The 25,124-nt window shown below is 42.2% G+C and overlaps 1 protein-coding gene across 4 annotated transcripts in view; it reads left to right on the top strand.

Annotated features, from left to right (window-relative positions):
- The first annotated feature begins 1,833 nt into the window (after window positions 1–1,833).
- The window catches only part of LOC146575192 (poly(rC)-binding protein 4-like), a 127,604-nt gene continuing 104,313 nt past the window's right edge, over window positions 1,834–25,124 (top strand). For 3 of the 4 annotated variants that reach the window (XM_085275428.1, XM_085275427.1, XM_085275425.1), the window contains exon 1: window positions 1,834–1,873. The gene's annotated coding sequence lies outside the window, so the exon portion shown is untranslated. Of the gene's footprint in view, window positions 1,878–25,124 lie in introns of all 4 variants that reach the window. The other variant, XM_085275426.1, reaches the window with a different exon arrangement.

Here is a 25,124-nt window from a genome sequence, read left to right as displayed (position 1 = left end):
GAACGATTCTTCCACTCATGAATCGTCCCTTTGACATTTCCTCAGGGATTTTGTTCCTCCTGATCTTTGTACCTTTTTCTTCCGACCCTCTGAGGACTGGATGTCCGTATATAGGACTCAGTCTGTCTGTCACAAGGACTCAGCCCTGTTAGGACCTGTTCAGATGTTCTTAATGAATTTAACTTTGCATAAAGGTCTCGACTCGCATGTGGTTTGACACAGTTTCCAATATCCTGCCCTTTAGAACTCAGCTAAAGACCTGCAGCGAGTCTGCCATGATGCTGCCTGGTAATGATGTATTCAAGCCTCTCACTCGGTTTCTCGGTCATAGATTCAAAGACACGAGGTGCAGAATATTTCACCAAAACAGAACACCGGCAGTTTTGACAGAAATAGATGCTGGTGCATCGTTACTGTCTCAAAAATAACCGAACCAAGTGTAAGCCGTGGTACGCTGAACACTGCTTTTGGAGCTGTCCGAGGGTCTCTGAGGTCGGGATGGGTACAACTAATGAGGTTAGCACAATAATAAAAAACAGCATGTATAAAGATCAGTTTGTGTTCAGGCCGGCACCCAAAACACAAATATGCAAAAAGCTTCCAACTGTAAACTGACTCAGGGACATGAAGGCGTTTTTAAGGTTCTGCTATCTCTGGGTGCTTATGGTAGTTTTTACTTTCACTAATTACTTTTATTGTTAATTTCTATAATGATATAATTATAATAAGTATTAATAATAATAAAATAAGTTTTTTTGCTTAGTTAGACCTTTCTTCTGTCTGTTCTTACCTTCAGTTAACAAACAGGCCGTTTGCTCCTAACTCGCATTTTACTTTGTTTACTTTGGTTCAAGGTAAATGATGTGATGTCAGTGGCTCAGTACATTTTTATTGAGTGAAAACACCTTTTAAGCTGGGTGGGCGGAGCTGTCTGAGCCCCGCCCACAGTAAACGTCCACCAGAAGTGATGCAAAATGAGCATTATAGACAAAAAAAAGCATTTCCTGGCATGCAATTCAGAGGTGCAGTTTTGTAACAGTGCAGTTTCACAAAGAGCTTTTCTTTCATTACTAATGAAGCAACAGTCAGAATAAATGGTTTTAGTGGTGAGAACTGTTAGTTCAAGTTTATTCTAATCTTTCATTTATTTATATTTTTCTCTTTCTCTCCAAACGTTTTTCCTTCAGGTCAAAAAATATGAAAAATATTTTATATTTACAGTACAAAAATATGTGTGTGTGTGTGTGTGTGTGTGTGTGTGTGTGCTTCCACAGCTGTGGCTCACTGGCTTCACAAACTAATTTGTTAATAAACTGCATAAATGAAGCTGGATGTGGACGTCTGTGGGCTCGGTGTCTGTTGTGTGGGTGTCTGTAGAAAAACAGCTCAGCAGGAAGAGTTTAACAATCTGAGACGTGCAGCAGCTGTTTTATGCCCTTTAAATAAGATGTAACATTTTCTTTATTCATTCTTTTTTTAACTTCATGCCAGAAACTTAAAAAAATGTAAAATGAGGTCAAACTGAAGTCTACGTCTCTCTTCATCATCTGTAAATTTCTCTCGTAGCACAAATGTTTTCCAACAAGCTTTAGTGGATTTTGAACATGGATGCAGCAAAGCAACGATTTTCTTAAAGAGAAAGTAGAAACGCATCAGAAATCCACTAAAATAAAAGCTGTCAGTGAGCTTCAGAGGCTAGCTGGCCTCCCTCGTTTCCTATGCTAGTGCTAAGCTAAGCTAACTAGCTGCTAGCTGGTCAGTGTGTTTGTACTGACTTTAAATCTGGTCTCGTTTGAGCAGATGGTAATCAGAGTATCTTTTTCTGTTCCCACAGGTCTTCCAGGAATGCCACGCCCACAGATCTGAGCAGCAGGTCAGTGAGTGAAATCTTTCTATGCTTCAGCTGTTGTGTTAAAATTTATCGGTTTTATTTTACTGTATAAAAAGAGATGAAGCATGTTTGAGGCTACGCAGAGCATGAAGAATACCGAGGAAGAATCTAGAAACTCCTGTAAGTCTGAGGATGGCAGTTGGATCAGAAACATGGCAGCAGTTTTGCTGCTCAGATATTTGCAGATTAAATCCTGTTTCTTGACGATGTCAGTAAATTCGTTAGAGCAGTTGTTGTCTGCTTCTGGCTCTCTTGCACAGCGCGTCTTTTGTCCCGTCTCCCTCCCCTCAGCCTCAGCTGTTCATATCAGATCACCGTCCCTTACTGAGATAGTGCAGTAAGGTTTGCAGGAGGTTTCTTCCTGTTAAAAGGCAGTTTTTCCTTCCCACTGTCGCCAAGTGCTAGCTCATAGGGGGTCATGTGATTGTTGGTGTTTTCTCTGTATTATTGTAGAGTCGTTACCTGCTAATATAAAGCACCTTGGAGTGACTGTTGTTTTGATTTGTAAAAAGTAATGAAATCAAATTGAAACTGAATTAGTAATTAGTCTGTGGAGAGTCGAGACTCATGAGCATTATATTCACTTTGTATTTAATAAGTGAAGTCGGTGAATTTCAGCAGTGAAGCCATACCTGAGCTCATGAAGTCGTGCGCTTGTTGATGCTACGTGAACATGTTGACTCTCTAACAGGTATATGATGGTAAACTACAGACAATAATTGCGGATGCAGAAGCACCATATGATGCTGTGGCACATGTCAAATGCCCAGTTTTAAAAAAACAAAATCAATACAGAAATGTGTTGTTAGCTAGCTGCTGGTTAGCATTGATAGCGCCTTGAGGCGACTGTTGTTGTGATTTGGAGCTGTATAAATAAAGTTGAATTGAATCTCCTGGGCCCTATTTCAGGAAGCCGGTTTAGAAAACTCAGAGTGAAAAACGATACTCAGGGTTGAGTAACCCCGAACTGTCCAACTCGGAATATTCGGTTTCAGAAAGGCTGATAACAATTAGTTCAATCAACGCGGAGTTGCTTTAACCCCAAGTGAAGCGCGCGGACGAGGATACATAAAGCCCTGATAAGCGGAGCACAGATTAAGCGAGTCACCATGGAGACGGAGGGAAAGAAGGCGCGGTCAATGTATTATACAGCGCTTGAGGCCGAAATTCTGATGGCAGCATATGCTGATAACATGCAAATTCCGCGGAAAAAAGTAACACAGCCACAGCTGCAAAAGAAAGGGAGCATGCATGGCAAAACATAGCCGACAGAGTCAATGCGTGAGTGTTAATTTAAACATTGATCGAGGGATTTCCACCCATTTAACACGTTATTTTATCATATGTTATTTTATTTGTTATTTTATACATTTTATTTTGTGATGTGATGTGAGCGCAGGTGCAACCCAACAGGCCCCAAACGTTCCTGGCAGCAAGTAAAAATGAAATATAAAAATATAGTCCAAACAGGTGAGGTGTAATTGTATTATGAGCCATAGTGCTTGGTCTGTTTGTCCCATGTAAATCAATTGCAGTTAGAGGCTACATTAATTTTCTTTCTGTAAGCACTTATTGAAATTACCTGAGCACATTACAAGTACATATTTGCTTACTCTGTATGCTCAAATGTGGCCCGTTATAGCCAACAGAAAAAAAGCGGAGGCCTGAAAAACAGGTGGGGGTCCTCCACCACCACCACTCACAGAGGCTGAGCAGTTGGCCCTCAGCCAAAACAGTGGGCGCCCTGTGGCCGAAGGCATCTCTGCGGGGACATCCTCTGAGTCAATAACCCCGCAAGACACAAGTGCCTACATAGGGGGTAAATTCAAAATAATACATGATGTGCATACATCCTTTCTTCACAGTCACCTTTGCAGTGCGACACATTCATTTGATAAACTCTTCACCATAATGAATTATTTTGTAGTGAAGTTATTTTCCTACTGATTTTGCCTTCCCTCAGCCTTGGTTGTCTTTGAGAGCATAATGACAATGAAGTGTAAGGTGATTGGTATGTTTGTTAATTGCCATTTGGTCCCTTGTAAGTTATAAGTGACCTGTATGAACCTCATATTCTATCAGTTGATGGTGATGGTGTACTGCATCTGGTGCAGCCTCCTGTTGAGCCAGACAGTTGCAGTTGTGAGTAATACTCCACAGATTATATGAGTTTACAGTAGAACAGCAATGTTGTTTATTTCTTTACTACAGGAAAATAATGAAGAAACATTGACAGCTGTTACAGAGGAGGAAGCAACAGAGACACTTTATGAGGTTTACATCTTTTAATACTTTGTGTACAGGAAACACAGGTGACCAATAAAGCCAGTTGAACAAAAAATCTGTTTATTCTTCTTTCAACATGTTGAGGTGATGGGTCAAAAGAAATGATTGTGACATATGGTGTCTCTGACTGCTCTTCCATCTTGTATGTCCGTGGGAGGGTCAGGATGTTCATGGTTTGGATCACTGCTGTTTGGTTCAGAAGGACAGTGTTCTCCTCTAATTGTGGCAATGTTGTGAAGAATCACACATGCCACAATAATGTCACATGCCCTTTCTGGGGTGACCCTGAGTCTTTGCAGGCACTGGAACCGGGCCTTAAGCATTCCGATAGTCATTTCAATTCTGGCTCTTGTCCTGCAATTAGCCAGATTATATCGCTGCTGTGGGCCCGGTTCAGGGTCAGGGTAAGGGGTAAGCAAATAGGGTAAACATGGATACCCCCTATCACCAAGCAAGTAGCCAGTGAACTCTCCTAAGACAGAAGGATACACTTCAGTTCAAATGTCCCTGAAGCAATTGGTCTTTATATATTTTAAAGTATTCTCAACTCACCATGTCCAAATTTTGTGCTCAGTGTACATTCACGGAATATTTGTGAGTCATGGACAGAGCCTGGCCACTTGGCTTCCACATTTGTGATAATGTTGGCAGCATCACATATGATCTTCACAGTGCAGAGAACACAAATTAGCATCCATTACTATAATGAAATAATTTGTTAGTTTGACATGCTACAGGGAACTATGTACCTGTACATTAATGCTGTGGAAAGACTTCCTGTTCACATAGTCTCCTTCATTTACTGAAGGAGCAATGATTGGAATGTGAGTGCCATCTATACAGCCAATCACGCCTGGGAACCCTGAAAATAAATGTGCAATTTAAGTAGTAGTTCAAATATCACCACATCATGAATTACGTTTTGTTCATCCTGATACCTGCAATTTTGTGGAATCCCTCTTTGATAAATCTTGTGGGTCTGTGACCGGGGAACACCACAAACGAGTACAGGAGACGTTTCAGTGCAACTGTAACATTCCTGACTGCCCGACAGACGGTAGCCTTGGAAACGTGCTCAGCGTCACCAATATTATACAGAAAGCTCCCGTTTGCAAAAAACCGAAGTGCAATACAAATAATATGTACAGAACTGAGAGCATGTCCGCGATGTGTCACATGAGCAGTATTAGGCCTGAGGATGTTATTCAAATAAATTATAGATTGTGCTGAAAAACGGTAACGTTCACACAGAAAATCATCAGGAAATGATAAAATGTCCGAACGCGCTCTGATCACTCTCTCCCGGCGGAGAGCTCTGCGGAGAATTTGGGCTTCAACATCTACTGGCTCTTCAAGGAAGGGGCACGCCATGTCTGACACTTCCTACAGTCAGGTTTCCGACAAAGAGGCGGAGAACGTCAGGGTTAGTTGTAGTAAACCTGCTAGGGGGCAGGTTAGCTTCACGGAGTGTGTCGTCATAGTGACTCACTCAGGCTGCAGCTGAACTCGCTTTGTGAAACCGAAAACCCAGAGTTTTCGTTAACTCAGGGTATACTTACTCAGTTTTTCCACTAAACCGGCTTCCTGAAACAGGGCCCTGCTGTTAAAAATGGGTTGGTGGTCTCTTGCCTTCCATTACTGAACTAAGTACAGTATGGTGACATGTTTATATTCTACACTAGGCTCTAACATAGCATTCCCAGTAGTTTGTAGTGGAGCAGGTACGTCACATTAAAAACAGCTCTTTTTGTTTTGTGTGGTTTCCAACAGGAATCAATATTACGAGCTCCAAACAGAGTTTTGCTTCTTCTTCCAGCAGCCGAGTCAGCTAATAAATGCATGTTCACTGCTTGTGGTTCACATTATTTTCCCTGTTTTAGTGACTAAGATGATTAATCACAAGCATTACTCTGAATAATTCCTGTATTGAACTCTTTCATCATCTCTCATCTGTTTGTTTCTCGAGTCATCATAGTTTGTATTTTAAACGTACTCAGGCTGATTCCAATAAAGTAGTTCCGGTTGTTTCTTCTACATCTGAACTTCACGTCGAGCTGAATTATTGAACTTTTTGCTGCGCTATATTTTTCTGACAGCTTTATTAGTCACTCTGCAGAAGTGTACAGATAAACTGGAGTGTTTTACATACATGAGATAAATGTGAAGAGTGCGTTTAAATTCTGTTAGAACTGCAACATTAGACATTATGCATTCAGCCACTGAAGAAGCAGCATTTTTACTTTTGCTAGTTGAAGTATATTGTAGTATTATTTTTTTTACAATGTGGTAAATTTAACTTTTGCGTACACACATCAGATTTAATGCTCCTCCTGTTTTGCCTGCAGCAGACTTGGAGTAATGTGTGATTTGGTCATGTGAGCATATTTGATGACATCATTATTATTATATCCTCCAAACACGTCATCCATATCTGAACTTTTGCAGTTTTTCTGTCATCTGTAGTGAATTACACCTTCATAAACTTTATGCGCCGCTGTGATTGATTATCATTACCTCCACAAATACAAATAATCCTTTAAAAGTTTCTCCGTGGACACATTTTTGCAGGAGATTCTTCAAACTGAGTGAATTGCGTGTCACTTCGGTTTTCAGCGCCTGCAGCAGCCATCCTGCTGAACATGAAGGAAACGCTGCGTGGAGCCGAATCTGTCTTCTGGTCTCACTGCCCTTTGGCCAGTCATGCAAATAACATCTGTCAGTTTACACACGGTGTAACGTGGCCGTTTGCACACCTGAACAGTTTAATGTAAAACACACTCTGATCATTTCACCGAGCTGCTCACAAATCTAACAGATGAACCTGGTGCTGATCGGAGAACTGGACCAAAGTGGTTCTGTGCAAGCAAGAGGAAAAATCTCAGCATTATGGATCAATTATCAGCAAAGCTGATACCCGTTTTCATTTGAGTCTATCTGGAGACTGACTCAGGGCTGGAGCCTCAAGTGGACGTTAGAGGAACTGCAGTTTCTGGTTTCATCCTTCACTCCTGGAGGTTCATTTTGTAGCAGATAACCACGTAAAGAATGGAATATATCAACACTGGTCCTGGACTTCTGACGCTGATTATGTCACTAAAACCGTCCAATCGGTGAGCTTGTTTTACTTAAAATTGCTCCGATTCAGCATGTGTTTAACATGTCAGCCCCACATGGACTCGGTGGATGTGTGCTCCCACACACGGGTGGAGGTGATTTCTAACTGAGCTGTAACAACATCAGGAATCATCTGGGCCTCGTCTCCGTTTCCTTTTCTTTCCTGAGCAAAATTTTCTGGGTCTGTCTGACTCCTCCTCCTCGTCTATCTCCACCTTCTTTGTTCTTCTCTCCTCTTTGTGCCCCACCATCCATCCCTCTGCTTTTATCAGTGCCACTGCCGTTTTTGAGTTGACGGTCCTCGCTCTCTGTCCCTCTGCCACTTTTATCTCTCTTCATCTCTCTCTGCTCGTTGCCTCCCCGCCCCGCTCTCCATCTTTGGCTTAAATCAACGTGACTGCTTGTTTTCTCTCCTGCTCTCATTCGTCCTCTCTGCCAAGATGCCAATTAGTGTGTAAAATACAAACTCTTAAAAAGGCCTGTGTGTCTGCATATAAAGAAAACGTGGAAGCAGAAATCAGATGGATTTGGGTCATCGGTGCTTTCACAGCCTCAGAAATCCTTCAGATTTCCATCCTGGTTTTATTTTTAATGCCAAAACGTTGCCAGATTTGACATTCACCACTGGTGATCTTTCACAGACGTACTTATTTATTATAAACTAATGTGAATGGATTGAATTAGACTTGGATTAAACACTTTTAGAAGTTGGACAGATTTCCAATTACCCCAAAAAGTCCAATAAATGAAATAATAAGTCTTTGCTCCACTTCTGTACACTTAAAGCTGGAGTTCGTACTGGGGACATGCGGGGTGGGATTAGCCTTTGAGAGGCCAGTGCAGCGTGTGACTTTGACTTCCAGCTTTGCATTTGATAACCCATGCATGGTAAATGAGACTCTCTTTTTCCCCGGCTGCTGTGTTAAACATATTCCTGACATTTTATTCGTCCGGTCCCTTCGCTTCATGGCTTTAATTTTCAGACATCACCTGGAGCGTCAGTGAGGAGGCGTGAGGTCGCTGGGTCAAGTGAAGGATCAGTTGTGCAATATGAGCTCGTTTCCTGCTGACTTTGCCACTGTGTGACCTGTGTGTGTGTGTGTGTGTTTGTTTCTCTCAGATCCTCCAGGTGAACTTCCATCCACTTGTTTTATGCATTTTTGATTTTGTGGCTAAAAAAGGAAAACGTACTGAGTGGAAACACCATCCATCCAGAAAAATCTGAAAATCCTGCAGATGCTTGAGGCTTGGCTAAACTGGAAAAGTTTAGTTACACAGTAGGAGCTCGATTCCTTCTGACTTTGCTACAGACCATGTGTGTGTGTGTGTGTGTGTGTGTGTGTGTGTGTGTGTGTGTCAGATTGTCTTGTGTCTTTGTTCCTTTGAAATCTAAATAAATGATACAACGATGACATAAATGACGACACACATCAGCTTTTGGTGCTGCTGGAGCGATGTCGTCGTCATGAACAGTGACAGAGCTGCAGCATTAACACGTGAAATCAGTAGAAATATCACGCTTCCATTACATTTGAGCTTTTTTAACGGTTTGAGCTTCAAACTGAGTTATTTTTATATCCTCTGAGCAGTTTTGGAAAACCCAGGTTGGAATAGTTTCTTCAATGTTCCCTCCTCACATGAAACACAACAGGAAATGGTCCACTTCAGTCACATTCTCACTGCTGGAAATGCTCAGTGTGGTCGGGCGAGGCTGCTGCCTGGACAGAGCGTGAGGCAGCCTGGTGCGTAGCGAGTGGGCATTATCTGTGCTATTACCTGTTCTATTCTCACACTGGAGCAAATGAGTGCAGTCAGACTCCCTCTGTCGGGTAATTGTGTTCTTACATCGCCTCTGAAAGTGATGTCCACAAGTTCAGCGCTGCAGTGGATGTGTGGCAAACGTGCTGTGTATAAAGGGCTATGTATGTAGCCACGAGAGCTGGCGGTTAGGCCTTTTTTGGTGCTTTGATGTTTGGTGTGACACTGAGGGACCAGTGACCACCTTGTTTTAGCCCCTTTTCTCTCCAGCAGGGGTCAAATTCACAAAATGAAAATGGTAAATGGTCTGTGTAGCGCTTTACTTGGTCCCTAAGGACCCCAAAGCGCTTTACATTCAGTCATCCACCCATTCACACACACATTCACACACTGGTGATGGCAGCTACATTGTAACCACAGCCACCCTGGGGCGCACTGACACTGGTGCCACCGGGCCCTCTGACCACCACCAGCAAACATGGGGTTAGTCTCTTGCCCAAGGATATTTGGCACGCAGCCCGGAGGCAGCCTGGGATCGAACCACCGACCTTCTGATAAGTGGCTGACCTGCTCTGCCACCAAAAGGAACTTGATGTTGTGCTCAGTAAGACTTGAAATGAGCGATCAAGTCTCTGAGCTGATCAGGAAGGTGTCTAATGAGCGAGCGTGAAGCTCTTTTCTCAGACCAAACCAGAGGCCAGACAGTTGAGTCGCCTCCTGCTGGCCATTAGAAAGAATGCAGCTTTACATTTTAGCGCTGGGAGCTACGTCCACGTTTTACTGCAGGGGTCTCCGGGGCCACCGCTGGTACTGTCCCCGGGCCACGAGTTTGGGACCCCAGCTTTAGAGACACTTTTCTTAGTTGACAGGCGGCACTCGTTGTTGCACCGATGGTTTAAATTTGTATTAGGGCTCGATTATGGCAAAAATGATAATCACGATTATTTTCACTGAAATTGAGATCTCGATTATTTGACGATATTTATTTAACAATAACAATGTGTTGGATAATGGCTTTAAAGATTGTAAAAAAATAATATAAAATAGTGTACAAATACTGATAACAGTGCAAATGTTTGCAATATAAAAAATAAATGAAAAATGTAAACATCTATGTTTAGTGAACTTCAAAATACTGCATAATATTTATGCATACAAATAACCAAACATCAAGGCGAGCTGTGTAGCCACACAATGCACAATTGCATCAAAAAGTTGCTGCCTGAACAAAAATAAAATGAAACACTGAAAGTAGTAACTTTTGATTGAAATAAATGATTGAATAAATTTGCAGCTACGACACCGCAGCAAAGTTTACACACTATGTCTACTTGATCCACGTCTGACTCCGCAAACCCATAATGTTTCCACACCACTGAAGTCGTTTTACCTCTTTTCAACCAACGGCAGTCACTCTCCTCTCCAAATAACTTCTGCTTAGCTTTCCGAGCTTCCCTCGGGTCCTCTTAATTGTTGTGACACGTATTCGAAATGCAGAGAGGTGCGCTTGATTTGCCACACGGAGCAGCGCGAGAGTAAATAATAATAATAATAATGGATTGGATTGATATAGCGCTTTTCAAGGCACCCAAAGCGCTTTACAATGCCACTACTCATTCACTCTCACATTCACACACTGGTGGAGGCAGCTACAGCTGTAGCCACAGCTGCCCTGGCGCAGACTGACAGAAGCGAGGCTGCCATATCGCGCCATCGGCCCCTCTGACCAACACCAGAGGGCGGTAGGTGTCTTGCCCAAGGACACAACGACCAGGACAGAGAGCCCGGGGATCGAATCAGCGACCTTCCGGTTACAGATACGCTTCCCAACCCCCTGAGCCACGGTCGCCCTGAAAGCACGGGGCGAGGGGCTAATAATCGGCTCAGTCATTTTTAATGATTGTTGAAAGCCCAGATCGTAATCGTGATTAAAATTCGATTCATTGAGCAGCCCTAATTTGTATGGAAACATTTTCTTTTCTTCAGCTTTTATAAACGTGTAAATGTAGCCATTCTTCAGCATGGAGACACATTTTAACCTGTTCTCTAGGAAACTTTATTCTAACTTTATTCTCTCTCCTGAGTAAGCGCTGCTGGTGTCCCAGTCTTTACCTTTCTGTATAAAACACCTTGTGGTGACTGTTGTTGTGAATTGAGGTTATATTAATAAACCTGAACTGGATGTTTCCCGTAGTTGTAGGTGTGGCAGTGCAGCTGGAGTCTGTCTTTGTGGAGGTTGAATGTCTCATTCAGTGTAACTACTGGATGAATTTTTATGGGATTTTAAATGCACAGTCTCCAGAGGCTGAATCGTACTGGTTCTACTGGCACGAGACGGCTGCTGGTTGGCTCACACAGATATTCACGGCTCCCAGATGAATGCTCGGTGTGACATTGCCGTCATTCTTCCACTCGTACTGAGCGGCTGACAGTTTGTTATTCAAATGCCTCAAAATGTTGGATGGATTTTTCTTCCAGACATTTTGGCTCCCAGAGGTTTACTGACAGATATTGGTTTTAAAAGACGGGATTTGTACGGTAATGTGCTTCTTCTTTGTTTGTGCGAATACACTGGAGACTTTGAGGAGTAAAAATATTACCCACAGCCTACTGTACAATCTCTCAGGTTAATACAATATTATTTTATTTTCGTTTAAGGCACAACTGAGTCTCGCTCTGTTGCTTGAATTGGCGTAACTTACCTGTGCACAACCGTCTACATCAAGTGTCGCTCGCTGGTAACCCGAGGAGGCAGCTCGTATGCTGAGCTTCTGAAGGTTTAAGGTTAAATGATTAATGTGGCCATGTTGGTTCTTTCAGCTGTGTTACGCAAAGACTTGATTGCAGTGGATGTTTGATGTTTTCTAGAGACTCCTGTAATGTTTGCCCAGCATTCATCTTCAGGACGGCTCTTCAAATGTTGAATACAGCAGTAACGCTTTGGAACAAAGAGCACGAGAACGGCGGCAAAAGCTGAGATCTGGTCATAGTAACAGGGCTCTAGACTAACTTTTTGCCATGGTTGCACTGGTGCGCCTAAAAATAAAATTTAGGCGCACCAGCACAAAATTTAGGCGTACAAGCACAAAAGTTAGGCGTACCCAAATTTTTAAACTGCATTACTTAACACCGCAGTTTTACATGTTCACGTTTTTTTTTATTTGTAAATGATTAACTAACAACCTTTCAAAATGATTAACTTGACACCCCCTTTGCTGCCCAAATTAACAGCAGCTCCATCAGCCCCCATAGCAATGATTTTATCCAACCAGTTACTGCACTGGTCCCCAAGAGCAGCAAATGCTTTCTTTGAGGCAGCATAAATTCCTAAACAAATTTAAAAAAAAATACCATTTACTTATCAGATCAAGAGTTTACAATGCAGTCTTTTTCAGTTTGAGTTTCTATATTCATGTATTATTGCTATGTTTAATTTTCAATGATAAGAACATGCTAGATATGGTTAATTCAGTAACACGACGTAATATTATTAATCATATACATAGGCTACGTGACATGACATGGCTTACCTTGGGCATGGGCATGCTGGACCTCAATGTGTCCAATCAGTATATTCGCTGGTCTTCCTTTTTGCAAGATACGAGCGTACACAATGACACATTCTTTTGTGGCGATGTCTGTGTCTCCATCGATCAGGAAGGCCATGTATGTACTGTTCGCAATTTCCACTGACGTCTTTTTTTTCAGTGTGTCAGCGATTACGCCTATAAACTGGGCGCACGCAACATCATTGCTGTATGTGGGGTTTATGTCCAAGCCATTTTTCCTGTGAAGAGTTATTTCTGACTTGAACTTAGTAAACGGAACTTCTTCTTTTGCAATATTGTAGGCGATGTTAAACTTAATGATCATCTCGGCCTCCTCCGATGACCCGTTTACTCCTGCCTGCCGCTGAAAGGCAGTGGGGAGCGGGGACATTTTGGCAGAGCATTTATCACGGCATATAATGTGTCTTCTCGATGCTGTATGCTTTTTCAGCGTTTCAATTCGAAACGTATTAGCACCAGTGACAAATGCTGTGTTGCTGGCCATGGTCTTTCCACACTCGCGACAATAAATGCAGTGCATCATATTGTCAGCTTGGCTGTATCTTAGCCAGGGAAACTGGTCAAGCCACTCGATTCGAAATCTATACATTTTCTCACTTTTACTTTCAGTGGACTCCGGCTGGGAGTCGATCGTATGTGGCTCATTTTCTGATGCCGTCTCCGGACCAGTGTTTGACAAAAACGGAGAGGTTGATGGCTCCGTGTCAGAGCGCTGGCTCAGAATTTTGGACTGATCAGGCCTTAACTTAACGAAAAAGTTATCAATTGTTCTTTTCATATTTTCTCAATACCAACTTCATACACTTCTGACCTGGGCTACTCACCCTTCTCTATCTGCCCGCACTTTCAAACGTAAGCACAAGTAGGTCTGCAGGAATATCTGGACCACGGCCAATCACAGAGGTCCCCACCTCTGAGTATCTCTGATTGGTTTAGAACACGACATGGGCATAATGTGTGCCTGTTGTTGAACACACGGAGACTTTCAGGGTTGCTGAAACTTTTTTTCCGAGAAAATACTTGGTTGCACCGGTGCAACCAAGTATTTTTTATTAGTCGCACCATGGAGAAATTTGGTCGCATTTGCGACCAAATTGGTCGCACTCTAGAGCCCTGAGTAAGAAAGGACTCGGAGCACAAACCTGCTAACACTACGTTTTCTTGGGTTTCTCCCATTTTGGTTTCTTGCAGGTAAAACATGTAATTTGCACGACTCTCAAATTGTACTAATAGTATCGTCTTGATGCATCCAGTCATCCAGGTAAGTACATCTCCAAAATCTGATTCTGTTCATCAGGACGGAAATTCTCATGACCATTGATCAACAACCACAACAACACAAAACACTACGTCCAGATGAACTGAATCAACTTTTGGAGATGTACTAATAGTAATAACTCATTAATAATTGTAACATGAAGGTTTGGTTTGGTTAATAATTGTACAGACATTTCCACATTGTTGCTTGAGGCTTGCGTGTCCATGTCATTGCATTGTTTTGGTGGAAATTAGAGTGGACGGCAGCACCTGGGTGAGGTGCTACTTGTGCCGTTCTTGCAGCAGCACGTCGCCCCGCGGCTGTTTCAGCAGAACAATGCCTGCCTCCACTCTGCCAGAGGAGAACAGGCTTTTCTCAATCAGGAGCATATCCACACAGCTCCTTGGCCAGCATTTAGTCCCAGTATGCCACTTATTGAATGGGATGTTCTGGGTTGACGTATTCATCAGAGGCGGCCACAACAGCCACTGCAGGCTGCACACGTCCAGGAGTGGAGCTCCTCAACAATAGATCTGGACATTTGTGCAGTCTATGGACACATCGATGATTGTTTCATCATCAGATGAGGCCTCATGTCAAATATCTTGTACAGTATGGATTAGGGCTGCCACGATTATTCGACTAGTCACGATTACGTAGACTATCAAAATCGTCGACGACTGATTTAATAGTCGACGCGTCGTTTGAAGCTTTGTAAGATCTCAAAAGACGCAGGAATAATAGCAGGATTTAAGAGTGTAATAACGGACTGAAACAGAAGATGGCAGCACTGCATGTACAAGGATGCCAGCTGCCGTTAAACCCCGAAGAAGAAGAAGCTGTGTCCCAGAATTCATAGCGCAGCCCAGCTCAGTTTCCAACAATGGCGGCAGCTAGTTAGTTTTAATATTACTCTTATTATTCTTTCTGGGTCACAAAATAAACGTTTCACATATTTTCAGGCGAGAATGTAGCTGTGTAAACCTCAAATATCTGCTCAGTTTATCAAGACACCACATATTTTCAAAAGCGCTCCGACGTTTTCGGAGACGTCTGTTACCCACTAGCTCGATAGCTAGCCGGGGGCAAGGCTAACTAGAGCCGTGAGAACACCGGACTCCCGGCACATCGTTTTCAAACCCACCGCCGTCTTTCACTACTCAGGTTAAATATATATATAAGTCACTTAGATAACTTCAAAATGTTATTGTTTGGCTTTTTTCAGTATTTTATTTGTTCCTGAGTAAATCGGTTTGGCTGAGATTAAAGTTATAGTTTTTACACAGCTGAATAAAAGTCAAGCAGACAGCTGATTATCAGAAGTGTGAGATGCTCCAGAATTTACTCCGGTGTCCTGTAGAGCTGGGCGATATGAGATTTTTTCATATCACGATATGTTTTTTTCATTTCAGGCGATAACGATATCTATCACGATATAAGCCAAATAACTATATTTGTAAGATTTAAATGTGCCGTTGCTCACAAGGAAAATGTGAAATAATCAGCAGCTTGTTTTTATTTAAATATTTATTTCCCATAATAAGTTCAACAGGGTAGATGTACTTAAGGAACACGAGACTTTTTCAGATAAATAAAGGCAAATATTGCAAACTACACAAAAGGCAGCCGCTAAAGCGTTTAAGTTTCAAAATAGAACAAATGAAACAGACTAAATTGTCAATTCCACTTAGAAACAAAATATTAATTCTAAAAATAAATCTTAGTTTGTTTTACAGAAGAACAGACAAAACTGACTAACTTTTGTCAATATCAAATAAACTGAGAACTAAAAGGAAATTCTCAATCTCTCCTTGTTGTATAGCTGAGCTTTTCAAACAGTTTTAACAGTTACTTTAGTCTGACAAAAGCCGAATGACGAATTAGCGCTTCCAGTCAGAGACTGAGGCTACGTCCACACGTACACGGGTATTTTTGAAAACGGAGATTTTCCGTTTTCGTTTTGAAAAATAATCCCGTCCACACATAAAGGGAGAAATGAAGGAAAACGCTGCTATGAACATGCCAAAGCAGCAGGTGGCGCTAGATTCCTAACCGTGCAGAAATGTTGGCCAATCAGAAGTCTAGAAGCCTCGGTGGGAAAAAGTAAACAAAGCTGGGGCATAGAAGCAGAACAGAGTCGTATGTGTGGAGGGACAGTAACTGTGTGTATATGTAAGCATTTAAACACTGCAGAGAGTAGAATTAACAGTATTGTAGAAATTCATTTCACCGAAACAATAACGTGGCGCACAGTGTGACGTCAAAAAATGCGCACACCTTTGACGCTGCGTTTTCTCCGTTTTTCTAGTCCGGTAAATGCAAAAATGGAGTTTTCAAAAATCTCCAGTGACCAAAAACGCCGTTTACGTGTGGACGAAAGGTGCAAATGCATAGAAAAATCTGCGTTTTCAAAAATACCCGGGTACGTGTGGACGTAGCCTGAGCATGAACCAGTTTATTGTATTTCCAGACTTGCTTTCGGCACAATTTACAGTGCAGCTACTCTGTTTTTTGTCAGACTTGAAATAGCCGAAATACCTTCACACTACGGAACTTCTGTGGCTCTTCCGTTCGACAATCTCTCCGGCGTTGGAACCATCATCTGTTTTCCCTTCGGTCACGCTCGGTTGATTTTTCTAGCCGGCGCACTCATTTCCTCCATTACCCGGGCGGTACGGTGGCTGGCTGCTTCCCAAACAAATACACATGTGCGGCTTGGCACTTGTGCTGTACGTAACAAGTCACGCGACGTGACGCTGCGGCTGTGATTGGTTCAGCTCTGCGCTACGTAATTTGGATTGGCTGTTCTTTTTTTCTTTTTCTTTTTTTTTTTTAAGAGGACAAGAGCGGCGAGGTCTATCGCGATAGCTTAATTTTTCTATCGAGTAAAAGTTATATCGCGATACATATCGTTATCGTTCTATCGCCCAGCTCTAGTGTCCTGTTATATTTTAGATAGCAAGGAGTTTATTAAACTTCACCGAAACAATCTGCAAATGTCATTAAAATGTAATAAACTATCATCTTGTCTTTATTTTTAGTTAGCACATACCTTACACACCTAAAGCTGTAAGCTAATGATAGTTATATAAAAGCAGATGCTGCTGGTGCAATAAGCTGTACGTTTTATGTCCAATGGATGATGATCTGATTAGTCGACTAATCGCAAAAATAATCGGTGACTAGTCGACTATCAAAATAATCGTTTGTGGCAGCCCTAGTATGGATACAAATCGTGTATCTTTGTGGTTTTACTGTCCTTCTGTGCACGTGTTATGCTTCTGGCGGGACTCTGACCAAACTGTGCGGTTGAAAGAAAGAAATGTCCCGGTCAGAAAGAGAGCAGGACGGTGATGTTGAGTCAAAGCGAGTGGACGGAGAGGAGCTGATGTGCAAGCAGTTTCCCCGACGAGTAGCCGCACACACGCCGCTCTCTCTCTGACGAGAAACAGAGCAGAGGTAGAGGAGAGAGAGCGGTTGGAGCACGACTCTGAGGGTGGCCAAATCCAAACACACAGAGATATAGCTCGTATGCACTCACACACCCAGTGAGGTAATCGCAGTTTTAACAGACCGGCTCCGTGGCGGAGGGGCTATCGAGTGCGCTGCTACATTCCTACTACATCAAGTGGAACTGCTCAGTCGCCAGAGGAAGTCCCGCTGAGACAAATCAGTCCACATCTAATCTCCAGTCCTGCCAGCGGTTGTGTTGTTCCTCCAAATCTTCACCATGAGTCACGTCCTGAGTGTTCTCGGCCCGCTGTAAGGAATGTGCTGATGCCGTGGAGATATTTTTATTCGCTCCCCGTTGAGCTGCCATCTCTGCACTGCCTGTGGTTGTAACTTTTACTGGCTGTCAGTTGGCCTGTAAAGCTTCCCCTCCACGACGACCGATGACGGTTCAACAAATATGAGAAACGAGCGATGAGGCCGTGTGGAACAGCTGCTGGGACAATCAAGCACATGACACACAGACAGCATTAAGAACATGTTTATTCTGCTTTTTCATGTCGTGTTGTGTCTGTTCATCCATCCATTCATCTCTTAGAAGAAGGAAGTGCAGAATACTGTTGTCCTCACACCACAACACGGAAGTCCAGCCTTCATATTAAAGTGGTGCAAGAAGTCTCTGATTCTGATTAGGATGAAGGAGATCTTTCCAGCGCCTGTTTTCTTTCTTCACCTTGTATGTCTGAAACTCCAGGAGTCAGTGACACAAAGACTGCCCTGTGCTGCATAAATGGGATATGCTTTTTCAAAGAAATGATGATATATAATTCATTTAATTGGCCCTGTGATAGCTGGGATAGGTTCCAGCCCAACCAACGATCTGAACTAAGTGCAGATGGATGGAAGTTATCACTGCGCTGTTCTGTAGCTACCATCAGCAGTAACACTAACAGCAGTAATGTGCACGTGTACATATTTAGCATGTGCTAAACTGAAGAAAGAAGTTGAGTGAACCTCACATCTTTTTGTACAAGGTTGCTTCATATTATTCTATTTTCTCCTGCAACCTGCTGCACAAGCAACTGTGCCCTGGCTCATCTCTCTTGGTGTGCAGGAACATTTCTGAGTGCAGCCTCGTTTCATATCCTTATGTTTAATCTTGCGCTTCACTGGAGCAGCTTTGAGTGTTTAAATTCAACTAACTTGAATTTTATTTATACAGCGCCAAATCACAACAGGAGTCGCCTCAGGGCACTTTATACTGTAAGGTAGACCCTACAATAATACATGCAGAGAAAACCCAACAATCATATGACCCCCTATGTGCAAGCACTTTGGCAACAGTGGGAAGGAAAAACTCCCTTTTAACAAGAAGAAACCTCCAGCACAACCAGGCTCAGGGAGGGGCGGGGCCATCTGCTGTGATTGGTTGGGAGAGAGAAGGAAGACAGGATAAAGACATGCTGTGGAAGAGAGACAGAGGTTAATAACAGATATGATTCAGTGCAGAGAGGTCTGTTAACACAGTGCGTGAAGAAGAAACACCCAGTGCATCATGGGAATCCCCCGGCAGCCTACGTCTATTGCAGCATAACTAAGGGAGGATCCAGGGTCACCTGGTCCAGCCCTAACTATATGCTTTAGCAAAAAGGAAAGTTTGAAGCCAGTGGATGTTGTTAAATTTTCTAAAGCTCAATGAAGATAAAACTGAAGTTGTCAGCACTCTGGGCCACTTTTCCTCCTACTGTAATGTTTTACAGTATGTGTCAAAAACCTCGGTGTCTACCTTGATGGTTCTTTTAAATTGAATAAGCAGATGAGTGCAGTAGTTCGGTCCTGCTTCGTTCAGTTAAGACAGCTGGCTAAGGTAAAGTCATACCTCCCGGAGAATGTATTTGAACGTGTTATTCACCTTTTCCTTACTTGCAGGTTGGACTACTGCAATTCATTGTATTTTGGTCTCGTCCAGGCCTCCATCCATCATCTTCAGATGGTCCAAAATGCAGCTGCTCGCCTGCTAACTGGTACCAAACGGAGAGAGCTTATAACCCCAGTTTTAGCTTCTTTACACTGGCTTCCTGTCTCCTACAGGATCCAATTTAAACGTTTACTTTTTGTTTTTAAGTCGCTTAATACCCGAGCTCTTCTTACCTGTCTGAGCTCCTTCCTGTTTATGCTCCAGGAAAAACCACGAGGTCTAGCTCAAAATTAATGCTGTCCATCCCACGGACTGATCTCACATCTCGTGGTGATAGATCCGTCTCTGTGGCAGGTCCCAGACTTTGGAATAGTCTCCCCCATAATATTAGATCTGCACAAACACTTGATCGATTTAAATCATTACTAAAGACACATTTTTATGCCCTGGCTTTTAACACACTATGACCCAAACATTTTAATAGTCTTAGTTATTGCTTTAATTCTTTTATTGTCCTATCATTGTTTTATATTGTTATTATTGCTTTACATTGTTTCTTTTTAGTGGCATTTTTATATTGTTAAGCACTATGTGCAGCATCGTCTGTGCTATATAAATAAATTCGACCTTGACCTAATCTTAAAAGTAGAGATAGTGTCTGTCTCCTGAATCCAAACTGGAAGCTGGTTCCACAGAAGAGGGGCCTGAAAACTGAAGGCTCTGCCTCCCATTCTACTTTTAAATACTCTAGGAACAGTTTGAAGCCTCACAGGGATTATTTGTACATGCAGTTTACATACCCGTATCAAATCAGTTTTCAATGTGCCTTTGCTGGGTTGGAGTGTTTGACGTCACTGAGCTCAAGTCATTTGTTCATTCAGAAACTCCTTTGTCCACCCCACCTGGAGTCACTGTAATATTACCTCCTCGAGGCCTTTGGTGTCGGCTGCTCTTGAATGCATCTTTTTACTCAGTAAGTCATGAAAAATCATAAAAGTAGCTGCAATGAAGCAAATGCACGAACAGCCTTCAGAGCCAGCGCGACCCAAACTCTGGCTACAAACGACAAGTGAGCATAAAACTGCAAGATAAGATAAGATAAGATAAGATAGAACTTTATTAATCCCTCGGGTGGGTTCCTCTGGGAAATTCGACTTCCAAAAAGCACAGCAACGACCGAAGTTACAGTTACAGAATTGTTATATATATATATATATATATATATATATATATATATACACACACACACACACACACACATATATAAATACAGAGACAAATATAAATAAAATATACAAAGGGGATAAATAGAATACATAGGAATAAAAAATAAAATACAAGTGAATTGCACATTTCAAGTATTGAGTCTATTGCACTGTTGACTATTTACAAAAGGTATTGCACAGTGAGGTGCAGAGGCACTACAGCTTAGTTGTTCCCCCCTCCTTTGTCCTCCTGTTTCCCCTCCCTCTCCCCTCCAGAGAGGAGTTAAACAGTCTGATGGCGTGTGGGACAAAGGAGTTTTTAAGTCTGTTAGTTCTTGTCTTTGGGAGAAGCAACCTGTCACTGAACAGACTCCTCTGGTTTTTATGGCCGTGTGCAGAGGATGCCCAGCATTGTCCATAATGTCCATCAGTTTCTTTAATGTCCTTTTCTCTGCCACTGTCACCAGAGTGTCCAGCTTCATGCCGACCACAGAGCTAGCCCTCCTGATCAGTTTCTCCAGCCTGGATGAGTCCTTCTTTGCTGTGCTGCTCCCCCAGCACACCACAGCATAGAAAAGTACTCCAGCAACCACCGACTGGTAAAACATCCTGGTAAAACAAGAGAAATTACATAAAGATTTTAATTGTGATTAATGGGCGCGGAGCCAATGGGGTTAATGGATCCTGTTATTGGTGGTTGTGTCAGGATCTCAGCTGGATAATAATGACTGCTCTGGTTTTGCGGAGCATCTAATTCAATAAAGAGTCCATTACTTCCTGCCTGTTAGCCCCAGGGAGCCCGTGCTCCCTGCCTCCGCGGCTCTCCTCCTTCACGTCAGCGACTGTCTTTGGATGTTGGTCTGCCACTCATTTCTAAGGATTAAATTACTTTAACCCTTTAAGTCCTACCATAGAACCAAGGCCAGAGCTTACTTTATATTTTTACATGTTGTAGTGCCATTTTTGGGAGCATTTCAAGTTGCTATACAACTGTTATAGCCCATATTTTAATAATATGTATGCATTAAGTCCATAGTAGCTACATAAATTGCAAAAAAGTGCAATAAACTACAAAAAAATTGAAAATCGTTTTTGGGTTTTTTTACATATATTTCTACTTGGAGAAATTTAAGAGGTTTATCCCTCAAAACTTTAAATACAAAAAATTTCCAAAAAATAATTTACAACAACAGGACATTTATTTTGAGTGTCTTCATAGTTTTATTTTTGAGATACACCAATTTTTATATACTGCAGGAAAAACGAAAAACAATCCTATGATGCAAATTTGCAGAGAAAACAGCATGTGCATCAAAATAAACTATTTCCAGCAGTGCAATTCGAGTCCTAAGCATCCCAGCAACTATTCAGAAAAGCATAAAGTCAAACATGACTTATAAAAACACCAGTATAGTACGGAGCCCCGCAGGGGACATGGGAGAAAAAAAATTAAGACAGACTTTTGTGAGATCTCGCAAAACTAACTCGGGATCTCGCAAAAGTTGAATTCCAACAATGGCGGCAGCTACTTAGTTGTAATATTACTCTTTCTGGGTCACAAAATACACTTTTAAGATATTTTGAGGCGTGAATGTAGTTGTGTAAACGTCAGATACCTGCTCGGTTTACAAGACATCACATATTTGCAAAAGGGCAAAAGATCTGACACCCACCATCGCGAAGCTAACGGGAGGTCGAGACCTACTACAGCCGGGAGGAACACCGCTTTCCCGGCACATCGTGCCTCAACCTCCCGGTCGGCTTCGAGCTGGCGGCCTCCGAAGAATGCGGCTAAAACTTTTGCGAGATCCCGCAAAAGTCCGTCTTAATTTTTTTTTCTCCCATGTCTCCTGCGGGGCTCCGTAGTATAGGCTTTTAAGGCCTACAAGTAAAAAACTACATTTTCTGCGAAAATGACGTCACTTCCGGTTTCGAGCAGGTAATGGCGGACATGCGATAGTTCGCGCTGACGTCTTTTTCAATGTGGGAAGTGTTATGAACAGCTGATCGGATCGACAAAGCGTGTTTCTGGAATATTATGTTTTTGTTCCTGCAAGCACTTTTTATGCAATATTTGCAAAGCTTTATGTGGAAGGAAACCGTGACCGAGGACAAGCTGATGGCATAAGATGTAAGTACAACTCCTCCGGTTTCACAAAAAAGATTATTGCACTAACTTACGTGGTTCCGGTTCTACAGGGATTTAAAAATAGTTATGCAAAACGGAGCGTGCCCGCACAGACCGGCTTTAAAGGAGTGTGAGTGTTAATTAAGAAACCATACTGCCTAAGCATAAACAGCTTGCTAAGATACAGCGTGAAAGAATTAGCTTTTTAAACTCAGTATAGCTTGAATACAGCATCCACTGGTCACCTCAAGACGTCCACTTACTAAAATGCTCATACTGCAGGTCTGTTCCTCTGCTGCTCCTACACACATTAATCAACCGGATAAAACTTCCTGTATAAACTGGGATAGCTTTTAGGAATAATTTGTTTTAAGATAAGATAAGATAAGATAAAACTTTATTACTTTTAGATCAATCAAATCCTCACAAAATCTTTAGTAGCTGATCTCAAGGCATCACTGCTGTGTATTATTATAAAATAAGTGTTCATCAAACAGTGACACAAATGGTAACTGATTACTTTCTCTTATAAGGTGCATATGTAGCTTTCAAAGAAGAAGAACAATCAAAAACGTTTTACCATCTTACTATATACACTGAGATAATGAAGATCAAAAGAATAAATAATCAGATCAATATACAAGTGTGCACATGTGATTTTTTTTTCATCTTTTTTAATCTGTGTGCTGTCAAGGAATGAGCATATCTTTATAACGTCATCTCAGTCTCACAAGCCCCACCCACCTGTAACATCGTGTTTACTGGGGCAGCCAATCAGGAGGTTCAGCTTGAAGGAGGAGGAGCAGGCGTGATTTGTTTCAGACAGATGATGATGTAGGACTCTCAATTATTCAAAGCTGCTCTCGTAAAATCCACAAACCAGAACCTGAAGCTGGAAACGAGCAGAATTCTTGTTTTTCTTGTTTGTTGGCCTGAAATGAACTAAAAGCTTTTAGGAAACTTTCCTGTTTCATGACTTGTGCACTGATTTCCTCGTTTTTACTGTCAAATGCTCTGTAGATGATCGTATAGCCGGGCTGTGGAGGTGAGTCACTGGCAGGTGGAGTCGGCCAGCTGGAGGAACTTTAAAGCCTTTGCATTTTGATGCGCTGCACCACCGCCCACCCCGTGCTCTCGGGGCTTAGCTGTCTTTCCACTGCTGATTAGTAGACTTGGATCCAGCTACGTGTTCTGCACAGGCTGGTCTGTCATCGTCATGTGAGGTGGCTAATGTTGGTCCAATTACTTTGGAGCTTCTCTCTTTGTCTCTGTTTCTTTCAGGGTTTAGCTAAAAATGCAAAATCTCTCTGACCTCAGTTTCAAATTCTTGAAATGCAGATTCATGTTTCTCAGGTGGAACCTGTGCACAAGTTGCACAAATCTATCTGCTGCATTTTTACCTGCCCAGTGATTTCATAATCCGGTCGTTCAGTCTGACGTCACTAGCCGTGTCTGGGACTAAACTCCGCTGCAGGTCCATATATCAAACGATCACTATGGCATTACTGAGAGTTAAAAACTGTCTAAAGTCTTTCATCTTTAATAAAATGATCAGCGTTCTGCTCTACCAGGTGTAACAATTGAGTTTAACATCCAGGCATCCATGAAAACGGAATTTATGACATTTAACAGAGTTAGAAGTTAGCAGGGAGTTAGCTCGCTAGCTTCTATCTAAATACAATATAGCATGTCCTGACTGCGGGGTTTTGGAAACAAATTAAAACGTACAGCTCTGCTATCACTTCCAACATAAATGAAGACAGAAAACTAAACAGCAGTGACGTTTGTAGGGTTACTGAAGTTTGGCTAGCTGGTATATAATGATGTGCTACGTGACCGCTAGCGACACAGCTATGTTAGCATAATATAAACAAGCTAACTTTTTTTCCACTCGATAAAAGTTAACGTGAGTGTTCTCGGTGGTCAGGAACAAATGTAATCGCATGGCAGGATGCTGTAAAAGGACCAAACTTCAGCCAGGAGAACAACTGAGATAATCAAAGGAGCTTGCAAAGAAAAGCGTCTGGACTTCTTTAAGTTGCTTGAAGACTTTGCAAGCTCCTTTGACTAAGATGACCTGGATGACTGAGAACCTTCACAGACAAACTGAGATAATCCATCCACAATACCAGGTTAGTCATTCATATACTGCTGCATGGGCTGGGCTGTAGTTACATCCTAAGGTTTTAAAAACTGAGCTTAAATAAATGATTAGCGGTAATAAAAGCCGAGGGAGGTCAACAGTGATCACTGACTGTTTTAGGAGCTTTTTGAGATTAAATAGAAGAAAATACAAAACATTAAACATGTTAACAACACAAAAGCCATATTAAACGCAGATAGGGTTGCCAACTCCCTGAAAAATAAATAAGGGACACCTCGTGGCCAGGGCCGGGCGACCCAGTTGTCTTCACCCTTCCCAGTGTGGTGAATTTTCTAGCTCTTTTTTTGTGTGTGAAATTATTTTTTTTAACCCTTTGACTTGAATTTGATTTAAGTAGATGTGTATTCTTTGTGATATGAACACATGGGAAACAAATGATCATT

Source organism: Mchenga conophoros, linkage group LG5 (genome assembly GCF_057382185.1).
Source record: "Mchenga conophoros isolate Kocher_MC1m ecotype Shallow Benthic linkage group LG5, M_conophoros_male_GT1.1, whole genome shotgun sequence".
In the NCBI taxonomy this organism is placed as follows: Eukaryota; Metazoa; Chordata; class Actinopteri; order Cichliformes; family Cichlidae; genus Mchenga; species Mchenga conophoros.
Note: the sequence above shows the minus strand (reverse complement) of the source record. Positions and strands in the feature narration are given on the sequence as shown.